This window comes from Anolis sagrei, chromosome 1, assembly GCF_037176765.1.
Source record: "Anolis sagrei isolate rAnoSag1 chromosome 1, rAnoSag1.mat, whole genome shotgun sequence".
Lineage (NCBI taxonomy): Eukaryota > Metazoa > Chordata > Lepidosauria > Squamata > Dactyloidae > Anolis > Anolis sagrei.
The window spans coordinates 164,272,384-164,278,866 of record NC_090021.1 but is presented as its reverse complement, the minus strand read 5'-3'; positions in this window follow the sequence as shown (position 1 = coordinate 164,278,866).

Genomic DNA, 6,483 nt, shown 5'->3' with positions numbered 1-6,483 from the left:
GCAATAGTGTGACATCTTGCAACGTGACAGCTACGAAGAAGCAAGTGAGAACACAACAGAGGAAGATTTCGCTTTGAAACCTGCAGGTAAGTTGAGGAGGAAGTCTTTCATTTCAAGTGCCTCAAGGGTGTGTCAGTGGGGGGCGACAATTGGAACCTGTGAGCCACCCTCTGAGTGGAAACTGACTGTGTAAGTCCAAAAGGAAGACCGAGTCATCTCCCACTCAGTCCATAATCCTGCAACCCCCCAAAGTTGCCAAAGGGAAAACCTTGCATCTAAAATCCTCTTACCCAAATTGTCTATCCTGGACCATAGCAGGATGCAGACCAGAAAGAAAGAAAGAAAGAGAAAGGGGTGGGTATATTTGTGATGTCATGTTGATGTGATCTCATTCCACGAGGCGTGGAGCAAATAGCCCTTAGATTTTAATGGATTTGCCATAATGGGCTCCCCGGCAAGAATGGGAAAAGGCAGCGGGCGACTGAAAGCAGGACTGGACGTTTTACTGGCTACCTCTCTGGGTGCTAAAATCAAACTGGTTGACACTTGCAGCCACTTAAGGATGGCTTGTCATATAGAACATGGGCCCACACACCTACTCCTGGTTAATGTATATATTACCCCCAACCCCAAAAGGGAAGAGCTAAACCGTACTTGGCCAGAACTGGAAGATTTTATAGAAATGTTAGAATCGCGCTTCCCAAAACCTAATTTAATTGTTACAGGAGACTGTAAAGAGGGGTCGGGTACCATTGAGGCATCATTTTTAGCCAACCTTCCCTTGAGGTTTTGAAGCAGAGGCTGGATGGCCATTTGTTAGGAGTGCTTTGAGTGAGTATCCTGTGTGAGCAGGCTGGGTTGGATGGCACTTGTGAGCACACATTTTTGCCTTATTTTTGACTTTGTGGCCTATCTGTAAGGCTGCTCTGAGCCTCCTTCCGGGTGAGAAGGGCAGGGTATAAATATGGTAAAGAATTTTTAAAAAACAAATGTACCAGTCCAACTTACATATAAATTCAGCTTAAGAACAAACCCACAGAACCTATCTCGTTTGAAACTCAGGGACTGCCTGTACTTGTGTATAATATCCATATGAATACTGCTGAGAGCTTCAAGGAGGAACTATGTCTCCTATGAGACTTCATGCCCAAAGCCTGCAGATGGTATTGGTTGACCAAATCCTGGGTTAGGAGCATGAATTAAGTCGTCTTGAAAATCCCATTACTTTTGGGGAAGTTGGGATTTTCTACATGCCTGTTTCTGTAAAGAGCTGTTTATTTTGAGGACTTCAAGATGTTAACGGCTCTTTCTTTTTTTTACCTGACTACGGCAGCGAGGATATGGATTCCCCATATATGGAAAAACAAGGCTACAGTGACCTTCACTTCATGGATCAATAAAGTTATGAAAATTATGAAAATGGATTTGACAACACGGAAAATAAGGAAAAACAGAAAAATAGCAAATAACACCAACTGGAACAACTTCGTTAATTTTTTAAAGAAAATCAATTTTAAATATTTTTAAAGGGGAAGGAAAGAAGAATCCTGGAATTGATGTTAAAATTAGGTCAAAGATTATTAAGATTATTAAGATAAGGTGGGAATGAAATAAAACAGGAAGTTAAGGGTAATTTATATGTATATATGTCGATATGTGTATAGGTATTGTAATGCGTTGTGGGGGGGGGAGGGGGGATGCAGGCGACGTTTTGTAGGAATGTAATATATAGAGAGGAAAGCACTCTGCCAACAAGGTAGTAGCCCTTTTAACTTGTATGTCGATTTGTTTGTCTTGTCTGTCAGTTTGTCTATGTTGTTAAACTCTTTTCAATAAAAATAAGTTTAAAAAAAGAAGATGTTAGCAGCTCTATTGTTGTGGTTGCCTTGGTCCTTTCTGCTTGTCTTTTCTTTGTAATTACGTTAGGGACTCTTTATTACTGCAGTATTTTATCAGAGTTACTAACCAGTTGCAACATTATTTGTAATAGGAATGGTTAGGAAAAGGTTAAGTGAGAGGCAGTGGGCAGGGTCATGCAAATTTGGGGAGAGAAAGGAACCTTGGGATGTCCATTCTGGAGAAAAAACAGAACATCTAGGATGAAATGGTCTCCGAATGAAAGCGTTCCTTGGGTGGTTGGTGTCTGGGGAGTCCGGTACCTTGAATTTTTAGATTCCTTAAGTAATAATTAGATTTAGATAAAGATTTAAAAGAAACAATCTGACCAGAATAACCGAGATGAACTTGGAAACAGGAAAGCTGGAAAAGAAGAAAGAACAATATGATAGAATACAAGAAGATATAAGAAAACAATGTATTGTCGAAGGTCTTTCATGGCTGAAATCACTAGGTTCTTGTGGGTTTTTTTCGGGCTATAGGGCCATGTTTTAGAGGCATTTCTCCTGACGTTTCGCCTGCATCTATGGCAAGCATCCTCAGAGGTAGTGAGGTCTGTTGGAACTAGGAAAATGGGTTTATTATATATCTGTGGAATGGCTGGGGTGGGGCAAAGAGCTCTTCTCTGCTGGACCTAGGTGTGAATGTTTCAACTGACCACCTTCATTAGCATCTGAAGGCCTGGCCGAGCCTGGGAAAATCTTATGTTGAGAGGTGTTAAGATGTGCCTGGTTGTTTCCTCTCTGCTGTTTTGCTGTTGTAATTTTAGAGTTTTTTAATACTGGGAGCCAGATTTTGTTCATTTTCATGGTCTCTTGTGGACAATTTCTGTTGAAATTGTCCACGTGCTTGTGGATTTCAATGGCTTCTCTGTGTAGTCTGACATGGTGGTTGTTGGTGTGGTCCAGCATTTCTGTGTTCTCAAATAATATGCTGTGTCCAGGCTGGTTCCTCAGGTGCTCTGCTATGGCTGACTTCTCTGGTTGAAGTAGTCTGCAGTGCCATTCCACAAATATATAAACCCATTGTCCTAATTCCAACAGACCTCACTACCTCTGAGGATGCTTGCCATAGATGCAGGCAAAACGTCAGGAGAAATGCCTCTAGAACATGGCCCTATAGCCCGAAAAAACCCACAAGAACCTATAAGAAAACAACTATCAGATCTGAAACTAATTGATATCCCTTTTCTCTTTGCTACAGAGCACATAACAAACTCTGTAATATTTAAGTCAGGGGTCTTCAAACTAAGGCCCGGGGGCCAGATGCGGCCCTCCAAGGTCATTTACCCGGCCATCGCTCAGGGTCAACCTAAGTATGAAACTACTTGAAAGTACGTAATAATAACAACAATCCAATCTCATCAGCCAAAAGCAGGTCCACACTTTCCATTGAAATACTAATAAGTTTATATTTGTTAAAATTGTTCTTAATTTTAAATATTGTATTGTTTTTAAATGTTTTTGCACTACAAATAAGCTATGTGCAGTGTGCATAGGAATTCATTCATGTTTTTTTCAAACTATAATCTGGCCCACCAACAGTTTGAGGGACTGTGACCTGGCCCTCTGTTTAAAAAGTTTGAGGAGCCCTGCTTTAAGTAATGAAAATGAGTGTAATGGAAATGACAAATTAGATGTAATAATCATAACTATGTACATTGCCTTTTCTCTTGTCTCCTCCCCCTGTGAAATATTATATATGGTAAAGATTTAATTTACTAACGAGAATTCCCAAACCCCTTTCTCCCCCTTTTCATTCTCACCTGACTTTTAAACCTCTCTCCCTTGTATGTGTGTGGAAAAAATGGAAATGTAATACATATGTGTGTAGATAGATAGATAGATAGATAGATAGATAGATGATAGATAGATGAAAGAAAGAATTCTAGCAGTGGATGAATGACAAGAAAATGTAATGCCTACCATGGCCACTGGAGTGTACCCAATCTCTACTGGAAATGAGAGCCAGATAGAAGACAGGAAGAATAGGATGGTTTTCTTACCTTATTCTACACAGCTCTCCCACCCTTCCATTTCTTCTTTAGCTTTCAAGATTGCGCTAACTACTTTGTTAAAAACAATTACGTTTGCTTATGCGCTAGTACACATGCCTGCCTAAAGCACAAAAGAAAAGAAAAACAAAACAAAAAAGTGGCACAACTTCATACAAAATAAAAATGGGAATGGAAAGAAGTCTGAACGCATCTCCCTCTACGTCCCACCCGGGAGTTTGAGATCATCTGGGGAGGCCCTGCTCTCGACCCCACCACTATCACAAGTGGGGTTGGTGGGGACGAGGAGCAGGGCCTTCTCAGTGGTGGCCCCTCACCTGTGGAACTCACTCCCGGGGGAAATCAGGGCATCAACATCCCTCCTCTCCTTCAGGAGGAAATTGAAACATGGTTGTGGGACCAGGCCTTCGGGCAATCTGACAACTAGATAAGGACAATCAGACGACTGGACTGACAGGACTGACAAAGTGGAATTGGAATTTGGACTATGAGATGGCGAACGCTGAGCGTTAATTAGATGAAACTGGTTTTATTGGGTTTATTGGGTTTATTGTTGTAATGCAGAAACTGAGTGTTAATTGTTGAATTGCTGCGATATTGTTTTATTCTATTGTTATGCTGATGCCGGCATCGAATTGTGCCTTTGTAAGCTGCCCTGAGTCCCCTCCGGGGTGAGAAGGGCGGGGTAGAAGTAACCGCAATAAATAATAAATAAATAAATACTGTCTCAGGGTCTTTCCAGACAGGTCCTCTATCCCAGGATCTGATCCCGGGTTTCCTGTTTATCTCAGATTATCTGGCAATGCAGACTCACATAATCCACTTTAAAGCAGAAAACCTGGGAACATATCCTAGGATAGAGAGCCTGTCTCAAAGGAAGGTCATGGTAGACCCCCTCAGAACGACTCTTTCCAAGGTTGTTCCCTCCGATGTGTTTACTGTAGGGTCAACAAAACTCGAAAATGATATGAAGACATAAACAACAGTGTCGACACCTATGTAAATGCCCTTGATTGTATGAGCCTATGCCAGTTGGAACTAATACCTAAATTTAGGTTGCCGAAAATTATGATAGAAAACAACCGGAGAGCTTCTTACCTCAATGGAGAATTAAAAAATATTTCTGATCATGTTTTTTAAGACATATGTTTGAATCAAATACAATTCTAAGTATAACAAAAACAGAAAGTGCACTGCTGTTAACTGTTTTAGTTTGACGTACTGTCGAAGGCTTTCATGGCTGGAATCACTGGGTTGTTGTAGGTTTTTCGGGCTGTATGGCCATGTTCTGGAAGCATTTTCTCCTGACATTTTGCTGCATCTATGGCAGGCATCCTCGGATTTTGTGAGGTCTGTCTATGACCTCACAACCTCTGAATGCTTCTAGAATGCTTCTAAAACACGGCCATACAGCCCGAAAAACCTACAACAACCCATTGTTTCAGATTGCCTATGTTGAAGAGAAGGCACTTAGTAGCAAAACTGCAGAATTATAGCATTTTGAAATGACTGACAGCCATGTCTCAATGCTATAGAATCCTGCGATTTGTTGGTTTGTTAGCTATGTAGAGCTCTAGTACCACAACAAACTACAAATCCCAGGATTCTATATCATTTATCCATGGTAGTTAAAGTGTTATAAAACTGTTATAATTCTATATCTTGGCTATACTAATCTATTCTAACTTCTATCCCTCATGGGATAGACTTCGTGACCAACCCTTGTATTTCTTGCACCATTTAATAATTAAATTTCAAAGCTGAATTGATTAGATGTGCAACACACAGGGAAAAAATCACTTTTATTTGTATGACTTTGTTTATTTTATAATGAGCTGATGCATCACAGTGGAAAAGCAATAGTCAGAATAATATGTTTGGTCGAAGGCTTTCATGGCCGGAATCACTGGGTTGTTGTAGGTTTTTTCGGGCTATATGGCTATGTTCTAGAGGCATTATCTCCTGACGTTTCGCCTGCATCTATGGCAAGCATCCTCACTACCTCTGAGGATGTTTGCCAAAGATGCAGGTGAAACATCAGGAGAGAATGCCTCTAGAACATGGCCATATAGCCTGAAAAACCTACAACAACCCACAAGAATAATCTGTTTATTCAACTATCAACAAATTCCATACCTGGCTGATCACAATGGTGTGAGAAAAATGTGTCATGGGGGTTACATGAATCTCCTTATACCCATTTGGCAGCTGATGAATCCAGCTCAAAACACCCCTTAAATTGTTCAAGTTATTTTAAAAGAGGCATTCCCAGATGGACCCAGACTCTCAAAACTGCAAAATATAGCAGCTTTGTTCCCTTATTACACGTACAACCAACACAAATGTGAAAAGGACAAACATGAAAATATAAATGTTGTCACTCCTGATGTCAGTTTGGTGTCATGGTGCCCCTGGCCCCAAGCAGAATTGATTATTAATAATCAGATTACCTGTCTTGGGTGTCAGATGACGTGCATGTCACCCCTTTATTGTAAAAAGCTGGCGAAATGTATTTGAAGCAATCTGATCACCAAAGTCTAATATTTTGTTTCAAAAGTGACACAACTGAAACA